Source organism: Phyllostomus discolor, chromosome 2 (genome assembly GCF_004126475.2).
Source record: "Phyllostomus discolor isolate MPI-MPIP mPhyDis1 chromosome 2, mPhyDis1.pri.v3, whole genome shotgun sequence".
NCBI lineage: Eukaryota > Metazoa > Chordata > Mammalia > Chiroptera > Phyllostomidae > Phyllostomus > Phyllostomus discolor.
Window position 1 is genome coordinate 179,514,284 of NC_040904.2, and position 22,718 is coordinate 179,537,001.

The window sequence follows — 22,718 nt, forward strand, 5'->3', positions numbered from 1 at the left end:
TAAGCTTCCCCATATTCCAATACACCAAGGTGAGGTATTGTTGAAAATGCAACCCTGGCTTCAGGGACCAAAAAAGAAGGTCCAAGACATATTTTAAGGAAGATTCCCAAAGGGTGTTACCTTTAACTCCAGAGAAACAAGACTGCATTGGATTACAATTCTAAGAAAAGAACATTTATAATTATTACCTCAATTTATTAAAATGGAAAAGTCTGCATAATCACAGTTCTTTTTATGTGATTAACAAGATTTAGCCTAAAACCAATCAAATCTGACCCAACTTATATGAAGTATAAAATATGAAGATTTAACCCTGGCTGGGTGGCTCAATTGGTTGGAGCATCACCCTATACACCAAAAGGTTGCAGGATCTCTGGTGAGGAATTTAAAAATATATATATACACACATATATATAATATACACACATGTATACATATATATGTGTGTGTATATATAAAGATTTAGTCAACAACTCTTCTGCTAAGTTATTTAACAATGTTGTCTTTTCTCATGATTTTCTACAACCTTGTTTTTTTGTTTAAAGTCTACTCAGTTATCTGAATTATACATGGCCAAGTAACAACTCCATGAATGATGTCAAAAATCTCAACTACATGTAAAAGAATGACTGGGTTACTGCCCTTCCAAAGAGCCGTCTCTGGTTTGTACACGAACACACAGACAATATATGTTTTATTTTGGCTGTGAGAACAGTCCTAAGCTGGGGATTAATCATGAAATTCTCCAAGCAGAAGGGTTTTCAGAGAATCAGGTGATATCCTTAACAGGAAAAAAAAAACTAGTTAACAGGAAAACAGGTAGGTCAGATTTAAAAAAAAAATGTTTCTTGCACTAAATATCTATAATATTTACTAAAAGTTCACAAGACTGAGTAGGTTTACCAGTTATCCTAAAATTTTTTAAACTGAAAAGAATAGCAGCATTTTCAACTTCAAGGCTAGGAAACAATCATTACTGAGCTCCCACAACGAATGGGCCAGGTACTGTGCTAGGCAGCTTGAATGTATTATCTTAATTTAATCTTTCTAGTATCCCTACAACAGGGTGTCAAACTCATTTTCACGGGACTGGGGGAGGGGGGGCACATCAACATAATTACATCTCAGTCACCTCAAAGGGCCAAATGTAATTATGTGATTTTAGGACTGTAGAAATGTAATTACTCTTTAACAGTTAAGCAAGAGCTTGGTGCTGCCACCAGGTAGAAACAAGGTACCAGGTGGGATAAAACAAGGTGGAGGCTGGATTCGGCCCGTGGACCTTGTGTTTGCCACCTGTGCCCTACAGGGTACATATTGTCACCATCTCACTGGTGGGTAAAAGCGAGGTTAAGGCTGGGCAAGTATTATAATAAAGTTGCAATGTTATGACATGGCTATGCTGGGGCTCTAATCTGACTCCAAAACGTAAAACAGTTGCTGCTACCCTCTGGCCCAAGAGCACCACCAAGAAATCACAATGACAGAATTGTTTCATAAGTAGAGAGGATCCATGCTGGAGTCAGAAGCTCTAGATTTTAATTATGCCTCTATTGAGTGGTAGTTTCCTCCAAATTAATGGAGATTAAAATGGTACTTAACCTCATAAGGTTGAGGGGAGAAGCACATAAAAAGGCCCCAGTGACCAGACTATGCAAAACAGATAAACACTAGTTGTGATTGTTACCTCCCTATTCTTGGCTAATGCAGCTGGGGAGCTGCAGCAGCATTGGGGGCTCCTGTGAGTCCACCCACAGGGCAGGGGGTGCCTGCAGAGGGCTGAGGGGGACAGAGCCTGGAGCCCGAAAGAACAAAACTTAGGAAGTAAGGAGCAGAAAGGACTTTGCCAGTCTCTGCTGAGTTTACCTTCTCATGCACTAAACAGAAAAAAACTGTTGTGCCAGGCACACCTCGGTTCACCCCAGCTGCTGGTCCCCGGGCTCTGCCCCTTTGGGAATCTATAGAAGCCCCCTGCCTACAGGAAGCTCACTTCCACCCTGAGTGAAGGTAAATTCAAACACAATCAAAGGAGATATGGCCCACATCAATTTTCCTGTCTTTCATTCTCTCTCTCTCACACACACACATGCACACACGTACACGCATGTGAAGGTTTCCCATAGTTTACAATGGGTGGACATACCCCAGTAGAATAAGCACTTGAGGCCCATTTACCCTCATTAGGAGACTCTGCAGTGGGCATTTCAGAGTAGAACTTGAAATGCTGAAGACACAGTATAGTGACTTCCAGGAGAAAGTGTTCATTTCCATGTGGACACCCTTGGAAAACTCCATGTGGGAAAAATAACCAATAGACTTGACTACATAAAAATTTCAAACCTCTATATGATGAAGAACAAAATTAAAAGACAAAACAAGCCCTGGCTGGCATAGCTCAGTGGATTGAGCTTGGGCTGCGAACCAAACTATCGCAGGTTAGATTCCCAGCCAGGGCACATGCCTGGGTTGCAGGCCACGGCCCCCAGCAACTGCACATTGATGTTTCTCTTTCTCTTTCTTTCTCCCTCCCTTCCCTCTCTAAACATAAATATAAATAAATAAATCTAAAAAAAAAGACAAAACAAGTAATTAGAAAAAAAACTAGGTGAAAATATTTGCAGTAACTATGAGCAAGGGTTCATAAGTGAAATACATAAATGAGAGTTTATGACAAGAAAACTAGTACCCAACAGATAAAATGGGCAAAGTACATGAATAGTTTATTAAAAACAGGAAATAGAGCCAATAGCCATGTTCGATCTGATTAACAGCAAATTAAAAAAAAAGAAAAAGAAAATACTCCTAGAAATCGTCATATATTATTACAATGAAAGTATCGCTCTGCTAATGGCAGCCACAGTTAGTAGAAACTTTTGGCAACTACAGGAAAATCGATTGAGATATCCACACCCTTTGGCTCCACTTTGGATCCTCCACTGTAAAGACATGAACGATCTGAAATACAGAGAATGCTCACTGCACAAAAATGCCCACCGGGTACTGAAAACAGGCTGCATGCTCTGCACTGAGACTGCAGAAATCATGACACAAATGTAGGTGGACGGACTATTCGCAGTTCTGAGAAATAATATGTAAGATATTATAATAGTGTGAGGAAAGGCAAATAAAATGTGTTAAGTAAAAAAAAGTGGAACGCAAAAAAGCATACCCTCAGAATATTTCAAATACGGAAAAATATCTAAACGAAAAGAAACACACCAACAGTAGTTGTACCTTTGTGTGGTCGGGTTACTGATGCCTTTTTTTGTTTGTTTTTATAGTCTTTCCTCTACTACTCAAATCTTCTAGGGGGTACACATATTACTTTAATAATTACACAAATGTAAACAGCAATCTCAACTGCAAATCTACAATGAACAATGGAGGGAAATCCAACAGCTCTCCATGCCACGCCCACAAACACCACGGCTCTGTGCAATGGGCGAGCGTGGCAGCAAAGGAAAGGCGCCTCTGTCTCAGATCTAGGGCTAGAAAAACATCAGGTGTCTTGATGTGAAAACAAAACCTTTTCATGCCCCACTTATCCAAACATATTTTGGGAATCCACAAACCAAAACATTCTCCATCAGAAGAAGATTTAAACAAGCACATACCAAAATTATCTCCACAGAACAAACTAGTTAAGCAAGCAGGAAGTTTACCAGAAACACCCTAAAAATTAATGATTGTTTTTACAGCTCTGATAAATCCATGCCAGCTCATGTTAGTACACAGTGTAACACAAACAACTTCCAGTGAGTCTGTCGCCACTAAACAGGAGAGCACGAAATCCTTAGCATGAGGCTTTTCCTTGGCAGGTATCACAAGTGCCGCTGAAATTAAGCCTTTCAGAGCCCATTCTCTCAAAAGCTCATTTTGCAATCTTCGAGATGGTTTTCTGAGAGTGACAGTTAACGAGGCCAAACTCACTGCATTCATTAACTGGTTCCATCTTCACAACCCTACAGGGCAGGGCTTCTCTGCTTGGGCACAGCCGACATGGGAGGCGGGGCAATTCTTTGCTGGCGGGGGGGGGGGGGGGGGGGGGGGGGGGGGGGGGGCCGGTATTACAACATGTTCAGCAGCATCCAAGACCCAGCTCCCTGCATGTCAGTCCTCCCTCCACCTCTAGTTGTGACACACACAAACATATTTCCTGACATTGCCAAATGACTCCTCCAGGGCAAAATCCACCCTGTTGAAAACCGCGCTACAAAGTATGTACTCTTATTGGCCCCATTTTACAAATAAGGAAACTCAGACACAGCTATAGATCCATTTAACTCTGAAGCCCAAGACCAAAAACTCTATACTGCAAAAAAAATGTGCAGAGTAGGAGGCATATCTTAGGGTATAACTGATACACCCCCACCTTTTCTGCTTGAGTGTCCTCTGCACCCGCATGAGCCTCATCCTGGCCTCAATACATGCTGGTCAAGTGAACCATCACTCTCATCGCATGAACATCACTGAGTCCCTCTGTTGGATGAGAAGGCCTAGCAGCAAAGGCAATCGTGGCTTTCAACAAGTATATATGGAATCTATTTGAAGAAATAAGATATAACCAGAGATAATCCATTTGGAATGTCAATTTTGGAAAAAACTCTTAACTGAGACAGTGCAAGTGAAGTTCCTTTCACAAAATACAATGTCAAAAAGCAACTAAACACCAAACGTGTGGCAATTAAGAGGCACAGACATTGGAAGAATCAGCATCTCAGGATCACTGGGCTGGAAGGAACCTTAGAAAGCAACCTGAACACAGCATTCACTTGGTACTTGAGTATGTAAAAACCTAAAAATTGAATCACCTGCTCCCAGCAGAAGTCATGGGCTGAGCCCTGGCTGAGGCTCTTAACAAAGGTTTCCTGAACAGCTGTAAGTGGGCCTAGAGAAAACAGGAGGGCTTAAGCAAGGAGAAGAACAATAGGAAAAGCAGGAAGATTGAGAGGACTTACAGAACTTGGGGGGCAGGGCTGAACTCACAGAACTGGAGGGTGCAGAGCCTGGTGTGAGTCCACGGGATGGGGGAAGACAAACTTAGAGAAAGAGGTCAAGATCAAAAGAGGTCACAAAGTGACCTTAAGGTGACCAGTAGTGACCCTGGCCAGGTGAGACCTAAGAAAAATTTCTGCTAAAAAATAAAGCAACCGCTGGCTGGCGTAGCTCAGTGGATTGAGCTCGGGCTGCAAACCAAAGCGTCGCAGGTTTGATTCCCAGTCAGGGTACATACATGGGTTGCAGGCCATGACCCCCAGCAACCCCATATTGATATTTCTCTCTCTTTCTCTTTCTCCCTCCCTTCCCTCTCTACAAATAAATAAAATCTTTAAAAAAAAATAAAGCAACCAAGAGCTGTTCAAAGCATGCATCAATTTATGTGATGAAGGTGGAGAACTTAATTTCTCAGATAAAAGATCAGCATTCCTAACTGCTTCACAGCATTCCCTCAGATACTTGCTTTAAATTTACATAAGTGAAAGTGATGATTTTCCCAGAACAAAGAATCTATCCTAAAAGCAAACCCAAATTACCTTTCTTCCCAAGTCCACGGGTATTCCTGTTCTATAGGGCACCAGTCCAGCAAAACAAGCGCCCAGAGCAGCCAGATCTTCTCTTTGTAAAATCTGAGTTTCAATAGGTAAAATCTCCCAAATATTAAGTATTGGCTTAAATTTCTTAAAATACATACTGTGTAGGTCAAACCATGTTGGTCTCCATGCAGCCTCCACCCAGGGCCATCAGTATGAGACCTCCACTACTGCAAGCCACAGCCCACAGGAGATCACAGAGAGCGGGCACAGTAGCCTCACACCAAAGCTTTGTTCAAAATAGTTGCACGGCCATGCGGAGTAGAGTAAGAGGAAAAAATTAACTGCAAGGGTGTATATCAGAGATGACAGGGATGTGAACCAAGGCAATGGTAGAGGCAACAGGGGGTTATTAGAAATATACTTGAAAGGCAAAAATGACAGTGCTGATGGCCAGGAGAGGGTCCCTAGGATACCAGACACAAAGCTGCAAACTTTGATAATGAAGGTGAGTCTTTAAGACCAGAGCAAACTCAGGCTTAAAAGTGACCTCTTGGACTTCCCAGAACAGGGCCACCCTCCTGGGTTTGGGACCTTTGTAGTCACGCAGAACCCTACGCTCAGAAAGGCTCCATAGGTGGTTTAATTCTCTGCTGTCATCATCCTGAGATTCTTGATAACTGTAACTTTGAACTTGTGTTTGTGAATAAGGCCTGATGGTACAATGGAGTGTGACTGTGAGCAGAGGAGATCCCACTCAATGTGTGTGGCCACACCGTTCCTTGCCACCCCATTCCTCCATAGCGTTTGCAGGGCCCCATGAGCACAGAATTTCTGTGGATTCGTGACACGTGGGAGTTTGGCAAGACTAGTTGAAAGTGTTACAAAAATTGAGTAAGCAGCTCCAAGAAGCCATGCTTTCCATTCGAACCAATGTCTTTCTGAGAAACACAAACGATCAAGGATTCCTATCACATCCTCTCTTACTCCCATTACCTCCCTGAATTAGCCACCCACTATGCTGAAAATGACGGCATAGATGGAGACGGAAAGATAGAGAGACCCAGAGTTCTTTTGCCTTCCAGTCCTTGTTTACGCCAGTCCTTCCTTCTGTAAATCAAAGACTGATAAAATGTACAGGTCAAGAAGGAAAATAAAAGGAGTGAGTGAGGTTTGTGCAGTGTTTCTACTGTTTTAGTAAGAACAATATCCACATACATATGCAAATTACAAAATAGGAATTGTGTGATTTCACTAATTCTGCAAACACATTTAAAGCTCTTATATTTGCATTGAAAACTGGCACTGCACAATATAAAAATGAACAGTAAAATTCATGCTAACAATTTTAATTTTTTCTTCACATGCAGTGGCATTCGATAGCAAATAAACTCATGATGAGTCAAGAAGGAGACTGCAGACAAAGAGGAAAAGCTTTTTATGTTAGTACCTTTAACAGCACTGTTTTCCTGCTTTTTAAACAAGGAGCCACACATTTTCATTTTACACCAGGCTCTGCAATTACGTAGCTGGTCCCACGGAGGATCGTTTAACTCAAGAATATGATGCCTGTCTAAATACACTACACACACTCAGTTAAGTTTTTACTGATGTCTTTCAAAGCAACCCCCAGGAGACCCATCTGTGGGCTGATGGGAATGGCGCTGATTTTTAGTACCACGCTGGTAATTACTGAATTGCTTCGGTCCTTTTCTCCCATCCCCCTAATGTCATTACAACAGCAAATCTGCTGAAACATCGGAACCCAAGGTCTCCAACTGCCCATCTCTCTTGGAATAATTACTGAAACTGAAGACCAAAGAAAGCCTTAGCAGGAACAGCATTGAACGCAGAGGCCTCTCTGCTGACAACTCTGTTCCTTGAAGTGTTCCTGGTGCTTTAGCGGGTTCGGTTTTCACCAGACCCAGGGTGTGGTTCCGGAACCAGGCCGCTTCTCACCACTCAGAAGCACTTGGGTCTCCTGTGGCCAGTTGTTCTGCAAACCATTATGTCTGGTTGTCTAAAAATTCCTCCTTTAAATACAGTCAAGTTTTCCCTTGTCTCATTTCATTCTCCTTTTCTTGTGCCATGACTTTCCACTTCAGCACACTGATTTCCCGCCTGGAGACACATCCTGGCAAACGTGTCAGTTTGTGTTCTTTAGATGAGACACTTCTGTCATTCTTTCACATTTTTCCTCTGCACCAGGAGCCCCGAGAGCCAGCCTCTCAGGAGCCTGAGTTACTTGTCTATAAATTTTGTTTCACTGTCTCCCATTAGACTGAAAAAATGCAGACTGCCTGAGGTGAAATTACTCAACTTATCTCTCCCAATCACATTTTTTTCCTATTTCCCCCATCCTTTCTTCCATGCCACCTGAAGAAGGTGCTTGTGGATTTCAAGGCTGATCTGCCACTCTCCACCTGATTTTGAATCTATCCCTGTACTTCTCACCCAGACTTTGTACCCATTCCTCTGCCTCTTTCACATCACCCTCTCTCTACCTGCACCTTCCTCGAAACCAGGCTATCCCAGCACATCTCTCCTTGTTCAGTTTCTTGATGGGCTGGGCTAACAGGGCCGCCTGCAATCCATCGCCTCCCGTGTATTTCTCATATGTTTGCACTCTGGGTTTTATCTCTGCTGTGCTAGTGAAACTGCTCTCGAAGCTCCTGAAGGATGTGACAGCTGGACTGGGGCCGTTTCTGTGTCGGCCTTGTGATGGGTCGGCAGCACTGAATGGCAGGGACCATCCACTTCGGTTGGGCGCACTTCTCCCCTTTGCCACTATCATCCTCTGTTTCTCTGGCGCTCCTGCTCTAACTCCCCTAATAACTTCTCTTTGGGCTGACCATGTCTAAATGTCAAGGGTTCCCTGAAGGCCACATACAGTAAGACCTCACCATCATCAACAGGTTCTTGGAAACTGCGAGTTTAGGCACATGATGTGCGAGGAAAGCAGTCGTACCATAGGCTCATTGATATAAGTAAAAGTTAAATTCCTGTGGCTTCTTTCTGGTCACAAAAACATCACTCAACTGAATAAAAGCACACAACATTTCTAAAATAAACGCTGGAATAAGTGTGAGCTACACATACATTTTTAAAAGATTGGTAAAAATTAAGATGATGGTTTTCCAATCCACTTATTCTAGTTCAGGGCCGCTGCTGACTGGAGCCTCTGGCAGCAGCTTGGGGCGCAAGGCAGGCACCCCACGCTGCACAGGACACCCTTCCATCACAGGGTGCACTCACACCCACACTCACCGAGGCTAGGACATCCTTCGGATGAGGGAGGAAACCAGAAAACTGGAGAAAACCCACACAGACATGGGGAAAATGTGCAAACTCCACACAGACAGTGGCCCCAGACGGGAATCAAATATTTTCCTTCATCAAAGTTATAACGAAATGACGTTATTCGAGGACCTGCTATATGTCCTTCTCTTTTTAGTGTACATCCTCTTCTTTGGCAAGTTCATCTACTCTCATTCTTTATGTAACAGCTCTGGGAAGATGATCCATCAAGCTAGGGTTCTGCCTGAACTCCAAATCTAAATTTCTAAATTCTTGCGTAACATCTTCATGTTAAGGATAAGATTAACTAGCAGTTCTTAATGCCAAGGACAAAACTAAGCCAGAGGCAGTAATACAGAGGGGCTGAGGAAACTGACTCTAAAGACTGTGCCTGCATTTGAACCCTGAGTCCAACACACACAACGTGTGACCCGGGAAATTCAACTAGCCTGTCTGTACCTCAGATTCCTCGTCTGTAATATAGAAATAATAGCAGTACCTTTGCTTTTAGCTGATGTAGAAATTAAATCTAAGTTCAGATAAGGAAGGTGCTTAGAACAGTGCTTGGTACATACCAAATTCTATGTAAGCATTAGCTATTATTGTTGTTGTTGTTATTCTTCTAAAAACCTCACAAAACAGGCACTATTGTTTTACCTATCTGCACACTGAGAAAACAAAGGTAGGATATTGTAGGTCATGATGAAATCTCAAGTTCCGGGCATTCAAATCTTAATTTGTCATGTTTCCCATTAAAATTCAGCTTTGCTTGTATGCTTTTCTTGATTAAGGATGTTCCGTCTCTCCCCACTCCCCCTGCCTCATATACCCCAGCTAACACCCAATATACTATTTTTCCAAAGTCATCTTTATAAAATAATAGTTCTCATATCCCTCCCCACCTTGTACCAAAAAAGATCTTATTTTAAAGCATAATCTTGTCACTCTTAAAAACCCTCTAAGATGCGACTCCATTATATCTTACCTCTCTTAATGACATTGATCTTTCTATCTCATCTTAAAACAATGTTGATCTTTCTACCTTATCTACCTCTAAAAACTTCCTCTAAATCTTACTACATTCTACATTCTGCTCTAAACCCAAGTGTGCTCCTCTCTCCTCACTGTCTCCTCAAAATCTCCTACTCATCCTTCAAGGCCCATTCAAATCCCATCTCCTCCAGTGGGACCCCACTAAACCCAATTCCTTGCTCAACTGTCTAGTCTAGTTCACAGCATGGTCTTCCCTACCTATTTCCAAAGGCCCAACAAACTGACTTTTTAAACTTTAATATTTTTATATTTTAAGAGTAATGCATGAAGTATTATGAAATACACATTAATATGCTGTTTAAAAAATGCCCTGGCTGGTGTGGCTCAGTGGATTGAGTGTTGGCCTATGAACCAAAAAGGTCACCGGCTCCATTCCCAGTCAGGGCACATTCCTGAGTTGCAGGTCAGGTCCCCAGTTAAGGGTGAGCAAGGGGCAGCCAATTGATGTATCTCACACATCAATGTTTCACTCACTCTCCCTCCCTTCCCTTCTCTCTAAAAATAAATAAACTATTTTTTTAAGCCCCCTTCATCTTCCCTACCACCCTAATCCCATCCCCCCACAAATCACTGCATTTAGCAATTTTTCATATGTCGACAAATATGTTACATATGTTACATAGATAACAAATATGCTATATATATGTGCTTGGTGGCTTTTTTCTTTAAATATTTATCACAAACATCTGTGTGTCAGTATATTTTTTCAACTTCTTACCAGCTAAATAGTATTTTAAACCTGTTTTCTATTACAATTATGTATAAGGAGGGTCATCTCCTCCTCCCCCAACTCCTGCATATGACTGTTCTTAAGCACAAAAAGCATCTTTTATTTGTCTTTACATATCCAAGAGGACCTCATACCAAGGCCAAGAATTGCCTAACAAGTGTTTAATGAAATAGTAACAATATCTGTCATCAATCCAGTGCTCATTCTGTGCCAGGAAAACAGCTGTTAGTGCTTCACATATAAGCATATTTATTCCTCATAACCACCCAATTAGTCCCATCTCACAGAAGACAACATCACACAGCTAGTAAGGCCAAGGGGTTCTAATCTACATGTGTCTGACTCTGGAGACCACTCCCTTCACTCCTGTGCTATAGTTAACAAGTTTTTCATAGGGACATCCTTTGCTTTTTCAACCTAGGTTGGAGAACAGAAGAGCTCCAGGTATTCTGGTTTAGGCAAGTAGGATTGAGGATAAGAGATGAGTGTTAAAATAAATGGCAAGTACATGGAGGCAAGTGGCTGCAGCTATAAATCTAATTTACCAGTCAGCCATTCCATCCATGGTTACTGAGAACCTACTTGAAGTTGAGTTACTTGCCTCCCCCTCTACAATTACTTGGCTTCCAGCTATACTCTCCTTCAGTAATAACTGCCTCCATTTGCTGAAAATCCATGTGCCAAATGTGCCATTATTTTTCTTAGTAATTTCTCATTATTTCTGATAGTAACAAAAATTCTATGAGACAAATATCAGTACCACCATTTCACAGATGGGAGAACTGAGACCCAGAGAAGTTAAATTACTTGCCAATATTTGACTGTAATAAATAGCTAAGCCAGGATTCAAGCAGAGAGTCCATAGGGCAAAGTCCAGCCCCTTTTTTGTCATACAGAATGCTGCCATTTAATTCTTAGAGAAAAGATGAGCTATGACTTTTTCAAAATTTAAACTCAGTTAAGATCACATTTGGCTGCAAGTAACAAATCTAACTTCTGTGGTTTAAGCAAAGTTTCTTTTTCTCACAGGAAGTTAAGAGATGGGCAAGAGAGGGCTGGTAGAACAGTTCCAGAATGCCATCAGCTTCCCAGCCTGCTTACCTCTCCAGTTATGTGTTTTTGGTCCCAAGATGGCTTCTCCACTTAGAAAATAGCATCCATGTTGCAGGGAGAAAGAAGAACAAAGAGCAAAAGGCCTAACAAGGGAGCACATAAAAGTCCATCCACTTGCATGAGCTTTATAAGAGAGCCCCGCCCAGCTCACATCTCATTGGCCAGGGCTATGTCCCTTAGACACCCCCAACTGCAAGGGGTTCTGGGAAAGCAAGCTTTTTTTTAACTGGCCATGGTGGGCAATTAAATAAGAGGGGTTCAGCTGTGGGGAAGAAGTGGGTGGAATGGCTATTGGTTGGGCATCTAGCTGTGTCTGCCCCACAGAGCGATGTAGAGCACAAGTCTTCCTAGAGAATCAAGGTATCCTGAGAACAGAAGAGCAATAAAAGAACCTTAAATCTGTGTTTAAAAGCTTTCCCAGTTGTGCAAGGTCACACACCCATGGAAGCAGAGGCTGGAAGAATGTGAAAGTTTTACAAAAGCCTCCAAGCAGCTGATTCGGAGGAAAAACACTGAGTCCCAGGTGACTTCACACAGATCATCCTGGCAGACTCACAGGTTCGGAGTGTTTCCTCCGAGTCACCACTGTTCCCCTCCCTCCCTCCCACTGCTCACTTTGTGGGGTGCATCTCCATGAGAGCCTGCGAGCTCATCTAGCATTCCTGAGAAAAGGGAGAACACATTCAAATTCCGGTTCAAACAAAACAAGATTCCCTGCTACACTTTGTTATGAGAAGCAACATCTTTAGGAAAAGATAAGGAGTGCAAGGACTTGACTCGTGCAGTTGCAGCCACGCTGTGGAGCTCTATGAAGAAAGTGGGCCACAGAGGCTTAGCCTTGTTTTCGTTTTCTCCCCAGTAAAGTAGTTCAGTAAAAACTTTCCTCATGAAAACCTCATGCAACGCTGGTGGCTGGGTGACATCTGTATGAAATACTACAGATGAAGAGAAGGACGACAAAAAGACCTCTGTGAGCTAGGTCTAGGCAAAGAAAGTGAGGTAACATAGGGATATTTAGTGATGTGCATAGTGCTGGGCTGGCCAAAAAGTCCGTTTAGTTTTTCCATAAAATAAAAGACACATTTTTCATTTTCACCAATAACTTCATTGATTCAGATATTTTAAGTATGTCAGCTAACTCCCACTATTGGCTTCTAGTGGTTAGAAGCCAGGGGTGCTGCTAAACATCTTCCAATGCATAAGTCAGCCCCACAGCAAAGAATTACATAGCCAAAATATCAACAGTACCAAGAGACTTCACTAACCACTTTTGACATGTTCAACCAGTCACAGCACCTTCCCCAGACACTGTATAAATCTTTTTTTGCACTTCAGTTGCATTTTTATCTTTCTTGACATACTAAAGCATAATACACCAAAAATGTTGCATATTTTCTTCCATCTTCAATATTAAAAAGGCTACACAAAAATTCACTGGTTTTACTGTTTTTTTTAAATGCATGCTGATAGGACAGCTGTCACAATACAATCTAACAAAATTGTTTCAAGTGAAATTAAAGACAACTACTAGAGGTATCATATGGAAAAAATTAAATGAACTGTTTTGGCCAACCCAACATTACATTCACATCATGGGAAGAGTTAATACACTTCCCAACAAGCCTACCTACTTCTTGCTTGAAGAATTTGATCACTTACTTACAATGGACTGGCCACCTGAAAACAGCATCTGTAGTGTCTCCTTCACCAGGTAAAATTAAGTTTTCCTTGTTAACAAAGACACACACACCAGGAATCAGCACAGCTGCTCCCCTGAACATGCATCTGGTTTTATAGCAAATGTTTGTATTCCCCAAACTAGAGGTGAAAATATATAGCTTTACTGTGGGGTTCACAGGGAGTCTACTGCAGGCCCAAACATCACAGTGCTTGATCTTCGTCCTCCACAATTCGTATTTGAGACAGGAGCCTTTGCCAGAATGACTGTTATTCAGTGCAGTTAGAGTTCAGACAATTCCTTCAAGTCATGAATATTTTTAGGTGCACCACCATACAGAAACCACTAAATGATCTTTCTATTCTGAACTCATTCCACTCGCCAACCAAAACAGGGGTGTGTGTGTGGGGGCCAGTCAAAATGTGAGTCACACCAAGTTCCTGGGACACATATGACCCAAGTTCAGTCACAAACGGTGACAACCCATCCACCTGGACCACCGACTCCAAACTCACATTTCAGAAATAGAAGCTCTTCAGCGGGTCCAGACTGGTACACGTTCCCCCCAAAACTGCCTAGCAAGTGTGCAAACTTAAAACTCCTGGAAGGGCTCAGTTTTTAAATCTAACATCCAGTCATTTGCTGTTCTAGATCCTTCAACTTGGAAAAAAATATTGAAGTAAATGAAACTCTCACCACTTGGCTTTTTGAAACATTATCAGCTAGTGCCAAACTGGCATCGATAATGACTGTGTTTTAAATGAAGAGTGTACAAGAAATAGAAGAGTCTGTCTTCTGTAGAGTGGGTTAATTCAGTTTAGCTTTTTTAATCCATTAGCTCCATTTCACGAAGCCTCAGTCTTTGTGGTGGCGACATCTGTGACAAAAGTTGTAGGCTTTTCAACCAGGGAAAAGGTTCTGACGTGCACTGCAATGAATTTCAGAACAAATGACATAATACACCACCGGTGCAAGGAACTGCACAAGCCCAGAGCAGTTTTTGCATACTGTCAACTTTCGGACAGTTTGATGACTGATTTAATCACGACATTATCAACATTTCAGCTAAAGAGCAGACACTCTGTTCCCTTTGTCCCCAAACAATACCCAGTGTCACTAACCTTAACAGCTTTGAAGCTCTTACTTAAACACAGCTGTTTGGCCATGGTTAAATCAATAATCATAATCATGGCTCCCTGAACGATTTCACAATTGGCTGCTCAACTGTGATAATTTTCTTCTCAATTTCAGAACTAATATGGCTTTCTAGGCAAGTCTCTGGGAATAAAAAAGCCATCATTATGCAATATCTCTTGCCTACGTTTTCACCATGAAGATACATTTCTTTAATAAAGAATCAAGGCACAGGCCCAAAGGTAAAGGCATGGTCATTCATTAATTCACTCAATCACTCATTGTTTTGAAAAGATAATTAACATCAGGTCAGAAACATGTAATATCTTTGAAAGGAAGGAGTGATGAATGAGGTCTTTAGTTAACACTTTGAAAAATATGCTATCTGAATTTGGTACTTATGAAAATGGGAGCTAAAAAAATCAAAAAGTTAATTTTAATGTAACAAATTGCCAACATAATTAACTTAAATCAACTATAAAATGCAAATATTTCATGAATATGAAAGGCAGGGTTTTTAAAAATATTTTATCTATTCATTTTTAGAGAGAGGGGAAGGGAGGGAGAAAGAGAGGGAGAGAAATATCATTTTGTTGGTACTTCTCACGCACCCCCTACTGGGGACCTGGCCCACAACCCAGGCATGTGCCCTGACTGGGGATCAAACTGGTGACCTGACCTTTTGATTCATAGGCCAGTACTCAATCCACTGAGCCACACCAGCCAGGGCTGAAAGGTAGGTTTTAAAAAGAAGCCAGCTAGTCAGTAACCGAGGGGGAAAAAATGACCTTGTTCTGATTTATCTCATGCTGGTACTGAGTGACAAAGAGACTACAGACACAGCACTCTCCCTCACTGAACTTGTTTCCAAAAATTGTCCATGATGCCCTTGAAATTAGGCACTATTGATCTGGAACTACAGTGTGCCCTAAATTTCAAGTCGACCTTTGGCCACAAAGGCCATTATCCATTTTTTTTTTTCAAGGAGATACCAGAACTAGTGACAGTTGCTGGTCAAAGATAATAACCTACCTTTCTCAGTAATGAACGTCTTTCAAGTTTTGTCCTTTTAAAGTACAGTGTTTTACTATACTACATCTTCATAAACAAGGATCAAGAAAGAGGAATACTGGTTCAAAGTAAGTATGTAAAATGACTATTACTCAAAAAACTGTTAATAAACTTAAAACTCTAGCATGTTCAAGTCCTTAAGCCAAGACAAGTTTCTTGGAGAAAAAGCGTATCTCTGAATTTGGCACATCGGGATAACACCCTAAACACACTCTTCACTTGACTGGTTTTTGCAGCTCCAGCTGTGGGCATTACAAACTCCAATTTGAGCAGCACTGTATCAGCCAGGGCTCCAGTGAGCTCACGTCGGCCCACAGGAATTCCACATCACCTCCTTCTCTTTCCTACTGGGAAATACACTGTGTTTTACTTGCTTCCTATAGAACATAAATAGAAAAGACTTGTCCACCAGTATTTCAGAGCCATTAGGAAATTTCTGTTCTGAGTCTAACACGCAAACTAAAATTAAAATGCTCTGGCCTTTCCAGTAAAGCACCCCTTCCCTTTGCAAAATCCTGCTCTTTCTCTACCCTGTGCTAATAAATTTTTTCAGAAACTGAGAATAATATAGACCCAGGTGGTTTTATAAACAATGGCAAACAAAACACTTATATCTAGCTCTGAAATTTAATTGTCATCTGGCTAGAAAGATAGAGAACCCCATCTATATAGCCCTGTTATCTCCACACTTCTTGACTGAGTTTATTAGATGTAATGTGGTGGCTTCTTCCCTCATCCCCTGGAAATGCCCTTTCATCCAGACACTGGGGATACAGCCTTTGACTCACAAGGAAGCCCACGCCTGTTTCCTCCCAGACCTGGCAACATGAGGGATTCTCACTGTGAGGAACAGTGGTGAATGAAAAGGGAAACTTGACTCAGGAGCCACAGCCCGTATATTTTTTTCCTTCTCCAAAAAAAAAAAAAAAAAAAAGAAAGAAAGAAAAAGAGCCTTAAGCACTGATAATTGAAAGTTCTGAATCAGTTTGTAGAGTTAAGTTTTTTTCCCAGAAAAATCAATCACAACCAGTTAGTAACCTGATTACACAAATCTCCAGAATAAAAGAAAATGTTTGAAACAGGAAATAAACAAAAATCAGAATTCTATACTTCCAATTCTCAAACTCTCTCTTCTTCCCGGCAGGCAGCTGCTTTCCTTAATTACCAAACTTGGACACTAAATCAAATCCTCATTTTATTGCTCCCTGCATTTCTTATTGAAAGGAAGGATTTGTTTTGGTCCCACATGGTGAAAAATGCGTGTTCCTATAATTAACAGTTTGTATGCCACGCCTTCTGCCACATTTCCCTGTTAAAACTCCCTTCTCTAAAAATGATCTCTGAGAAGACAACTGCCAGACCACATCCTTTTCTCAGCCACAGAACACAAATCTGAAGATTCTCAGCCACCTTCCTAACTAACCCTTCCTGATCACAAAGTTGGAAACGAAAGGGATTCTAGGTTAAAATGTGAGAGTGAAAAAGAGTTGGAGTTTTAAAAGTGTGGCCTCAAGAGACTATTTTTCCGGCAAGCTCCTAATGAATACATCCCAAGTGAATTTCTCACATCCTGACTGGGCTACATAAAAAGATTTTTTTATGTTGCTATATAAGAATAACGATTATATTCTTTCATTTAAATCACTATGCAATAGGCCACACGGGAACTAAACAAATATATACAAAATTTCTGTTCTCCCTCAAAGAGCACCATTTTTTAGTCAATATTTCATAAACTTTTTGTGACATTTTTTAATAACACTCTCCCCCCACTCACCTCCACCCCCTCACTTCTCTGATTGGGGTTCTCAAGTATTAGTGGGAGACCAGGGTATATTTGGGGGGGTCTTAGGATACAGACAAGACATTACATATCCAATTGTGGAGGTATTTTCACACATAGGCTACTTGGGTGCCCCAGGAGTTAAACCCTACCACCACCACCCCGCAAAAGCGCTCATTCCCATTGGAAAACAGGAGTGAGTAGGAAAAGGAAATCGACCCGGGGAGAAGGAGGCGCAGCTGCTACACCCAGCTGCAACCACACAACGGTGCCACTCCTCTCGGGTCTGAGAGGAGTCAAACGCCCTTACCTGGGGGTGGAGACGGCCGGCACTAGTTCCAAAAGTTCTAGTTCGCCTTCCCCCGGAGTTCAAAGCTCCAGCACTCTGGCCCCGCCGCAGGCTAGCAAACCCGAATCCCGTCCCGTCCCGCTCTCGGCGTCCCCACCCTCCGGGCCCTACACCACGTCTGGAATCCGGGCAGACACCGAGCTGGGAGCTGACATCACTCCCCGTTCCAGGTACCTCCCCCTCCCACCGCCGCGCTCTCTCCTCCCCGCCTGCGGGAATTAGCCAAAGAGAGATCGCAAGGGGGCGGGGCCGGCCGCGCCCCAGCGCTTGCTGATTGGGCTCGGGGACCGTCACTCAGAGGAGTCAACTAATTTTATACATTCCTTGCTGAGCCAGACTAGGGCTGGAAGTGGGTGTTGATGGAAAAAAAATGCTGCTTTTCCTGCTATCTCTAAGGAAAGGAGATGTATGGGGAAGAACCCTTTGGTCGTGTTTTAAACTTTTCTTGGCGTATTTCCTACATCCCAGAACAGACATGAAACTAAGCCACCCAAGCCCCGTTTTTAAGGAAAAACAATTGCGTCTATGTCACGGGCAAGTACGAGTCTGACTGTGCGTGGAGCAGAAAATGGCTAGCTTTAAGTCAGGCGAATAAAGGAAAACGCCAGCTCGCTCTGCTATCCTTTTATCTTGGGACTCCTGGGTGTTCCCGTAAACCGGAAATTTAGAACTTCAAAGACACTTCGGAAAAATTTGGAAAGGGAATGCTAGAAAAGGCGACCCAGCTCTGAATTGTTAACTTGCAGCGTTGTCCGACCATGTGGCTGCTTTTGCTGTTAGCGCTGAAAATGAATCACACCACACGAGTTTCCAAGCAAATAAAATTGAACCTCTGAAATAAGAAAAATTACTATTAACCTTTTTCAGAACCTTTAACGCTGCTGTTTTCATGCACAACTGAAGAGGAGGGGTACTCACAACTGGGCTGAACAAGCCACATGAGAATAATTACTGTTGAATGGAACCAATTGCAGAGACTGAGCTATCAATTAAGAATCAACTAACATTTACCCTGGACAGATATCATGCTGTATAATCCCCTTGGCTAACAGAACAGAAAGATTCTCAGGAGATGGTTTATTTGATTTGCCTGTCTGCTCCAAGGCAGAACTGAATGGTGCAAAGTGGCTCTGTTTATGTGAGACAGAGGTAGCATACTATCCATCATCCCCTGGAAGTACAATGAATTAATTACTTTCTGTTGGTTTTTGTTATTTGTTTTTGACAGATGACAACATCCTACATTTCACTGCCGTGCCAAGAATTGTAGAGAGATGCAGAGCCCAACATTGTGCCTCATTTAATCCTCAGAACCATCTGGTAAAGTGTCGTTAGTCCCATTTTAACGTAGAAACCAAAGGCTCAGCAATGTTACCTAAGTAAATTTCTCCAGAACACCCAGACCTGGAGTTGAAACCAATGTCCATTTGACTCCAAAGCCATTTTTGCTCTTTACTTTGAAGAAATGATGGCCTGCAATCTGCACTCATTTGAACACTATACTGCTTAAAAAAAAAAGCCACAGACCCAGGCCAGCGCTCTCAGACCTCGTTGTGTCACACCACTGTCAGACCCACACTGTCCCAAGCTCCCATCGTACACTTCTGCCTCCATTTTCCCCCAACTCTGTATGCCCCAACTAGATGAGTTTTCGAAAACACTGGTTTTGCCCTTGACATCTTCCCCTCTAAATCAGGGTCCCATTTCTCTGCAATTCTGGGCTAGCCATTTAAAAGTCTCCCTAACTTGGAATCTGTTTACCTCTCCCACGTTATCTCCCACTTCAGTTCTGGGGATCACTTTGCTTGATTCTCATCTCCTGGCCAAACTAGAAACCCCACTCTTCTGTGTGTAGGAGTTGGTTGTTGTTGTTTGAAAAGAACTTTTAACTCTCAGCAACTTTCAAATACAGTATTATTAATTATAGTCACCATGCTGTACTTTATACCCACATGACTATTTTGTAACTGGAAGTTTATACCTTCTGACCCCCTTCTGAGTGTTAAGTCCTACCCTTCTCTCAAAGCCTAATTAAAGTCCTCATCCTCACCATGCACTACAGGGAACAGAAAAAGGGCTTGGAGTCCATTGCCCAGTTCTGCTACTTACTTGCTGTGTAACTTGGGCAACTCACTGAAACCTCCATCAGTTACCTTTTTTTTTTTTTAAGAGAGAGAGGGGAAGGGAAGGAGAATGAAAGGGAGAGAAACATCAATATGTGGTTGCCTCTTGCCCACCCCCTCCTGGGGACCTGGCCCACAACCCAGGCATGTGCCCTGACTGGGAACTGAACCGGCGAACTCTTGATTCACAGGCCAGCACTCAACCACTGAGCCACACCTTATGACATGGAGCTGATAGATAATACTTCAAATTATTTATTGTAAGTTTTATTGAGATTGTACAAATGTGCAAACCTATAGTTATATATGCCTAGCTATATACAATTTCTATCTTCCCAAACTCTGAAAAGCAAGATCCATGCTTAATACCTCTTCCTATTCCTTACACCCAATTCAAAGAAAAAAAACTCAGTAAAAATACAGGACAGAAATGGATCATTATATCACCTCTAATACCCTTCCATTCCTTAAATAAACCAAACGCCAGATACCCCAAATAATCTTAGAGCCAGAAAATGCAATTATCTCTCTCTCTCCTTCTCTCTCTGCTTTGGCCAGAGAGAGCCCTTCCCTTTTCCCACCCTCCCACATTTATGCAACAACCCTTCACCCCCTCAGATATTTTATGCACCAACCACTTAACTTGCCTCTTAGCCACTCATCCTTCCCTCCCCACAGCCAGGGACACACTTGTCTGTCATGCCTGTTGACTGCCTTGTTCTCCCAAATGTCTTCTAACAGAGGCTGGATGGCTACCAGTCATTCTTCCAGCCCCAGTCATAGGATGGCTACCCACAGGCTCAAACTGTGCAACCAGCAGCAGAAGATCAGGAAGGGAATGTCCCACCCCCACAGGGATGGCAGGATAGAATAACAGGAAGTTGCCTCCCATCCCCTCCACAGCTGGAGTGATAACAGCTGCCTTCAGAGTCCGGACAAACAAAAGACTCAAGAGGAAAGCTGAAAACTGGCCCAGGCTGGAGCAGTAGTGTTCAAACCAGGGTTCGGAAGCCTGTAAGAGAGGAATCAATGGGCCAGATTTCAGGCTCCTTCTCCCTACCTTCTCCCTTCCCCCTTAATCTTTGACTGGAAGCTGTTTTTCCTTTATATATATCCCAATCTCTATCTCTCTCTCCATGTATATATAAACACATACATATAGCATTGATTACTCACAATCTACTCTCTTTCAGTTCTGCCCTCTGGAGTGACAGATTGCAGATTGACTCTTTCATCCACCCCCACCCCCAAGCCGGTACATGGGTGAGGACACTTTCCATATTTTGTTTAGATGTGGAGACCAGGAGAGGCTCACCCAGCTCATCAAGGTCCAGTCATTTGCCTGCTTCCAGCTGCAGTTCTCCAAAGTACAGTCCTGATTACTCTAGACTTCATTCAAAACACTTGAATGTCTCCCCTTTTCCAAGGAACAAAGCTCCACACAGGCTCTTACATTCTGGCCCCAACTGACCTTTCTGAACATATTATCACTCTGCTTCATACATACGCACTGTGCAAACTGAATGAGTCTGCAACTATATTCCCACTTTTGCCCATTTCTACTAAAATCCATCTCACAGGGTTATTGCAAGGGCCTGACTAGATGTCATGCAAGATGACAGAGCATGTTGCTTGACACATAGCAAGTCATTGGTAAACACATTTCCCTTGTTCTAATGACATAAAACAATTATAGTATTATTTTTACGTATGGCTTATGTCCCACACTGACTGTAAGTTTCTTACAGTCCTTGAGGGCAGGAAGCCAATTTGTGTCATCCCCTTTATGGGATTTAGAACCATGTGGTGTCCTGTGGACAGTCAGTCAAAATTTACTGAATGAATGAATACCATCTTTTGCTTAAAACTTCTAACCTGCTCTGGGCCAGGTCTTTAGAAATTCAGAAAGAACTTGACCAAAGTGGTCTTAAAGTGAGGCAGGATAATAAGGAGCTAGGAAAATTCTTTGGCAAGTGGAATGGGGAAACAGATAGCTGAAGAAATGGGCCAAACAATTTACAGGCAGATACAGAAGGTCACCAGGGATGAAAGCCCTGGGTATCTAGCAATGGGCAAAACTGGTGCTAGGCCCTACTCCCAGGGTGGCCTTTCCTCCCCTGGCATAAGGCTGCTTATGCAGTTTACACCCCGTGCCCTTCCCTTCCTAAAAATAACATCTAGGCCTCAGTTGTACTTCAGCTCCAGGCCCAGAAAAGCAGCAAAACCAGGTGGGCAACACCAGCACCAGCTGCAGTAACTAATGACCCCCTTGGCACTGACCAATCAGTGGAGACCCCAACCCTGAAAAGGTACACTTGAAAGAGCTGATGAATATTCTATTGAGACACTGCCCTAAGACCTCCCCTAAATTCCCAGCCTATAAAACCCTCCAGACCGAGGACCCAGCCTGAGCTCTCCCTCCCCTTCCCGGTAGTATGCCTGTGCCTTTCCCTTCCCCCTCTTTTTCCCCTATAGGCATGCATCTCCTAAACTCTAAGGGTCCTCACAAGTACTTACAGCTGGGGAATAATGAGCAACAGTGGCTGTTAACCCCCTGAACCTATCCCCAAGGACCCCCTTCCTCTGACTCTCCAGTGAGCCGACAGCAGCCCCTCCTTGGCTCACTTCTTTCCTACCACATTTGTAGAGAAACAAAGCAGCCCAGCCTAGTCTCTCTATTATTGCTTCTCCTGTCCTAGGCCCTTCCTTGTTTCACTGTCCCCAGCTTCAATACACACACTCTCAAAATCACCTGGACCCCTGTCGTGAAATATTTCCCGCATGAAGTCAAGAACCTGCACACTACGGGCTGGCCCAAGGCAGAGCTGCTCCAGGCCCAGCCACTTGCCCGGAATA

General features: G+C 42.7%; 1 protein-coding gene across 9 annotated transcripts in view; it reads right to left on the reverse strand.

Moving 5' to 3' along the window:
* The window catches only part of PPFIBP1 (PPFIA binding protein 1), a 159,456-nt gene extending 141,514 nt beyond the window's left edge, over nucleotides 1-17,942 (reverse strand). For 2 of the 9 annotated variants that reach the window (XM_036019223.1, XM_036019220.1), the window contains exon 1: nucleotides 17,701-17,853. The gene's annotated coding sequence lies outside the window, so the exon portion shown is untranslated. Of the gene's footprint in view, nucleotides 1-7,704; nucleotides 7,715-17,700 lie in introns of all 9 variants that reach the window. The other 7 variants (XM_036019219.1, XM_036019218.1, XM_036019221.1 and 4 more) reach the window with 7 other exon arrangements.
* Between the last annotated feature and the right edge of the window lie 4,776 nt (nucleotides 17,943-22,718).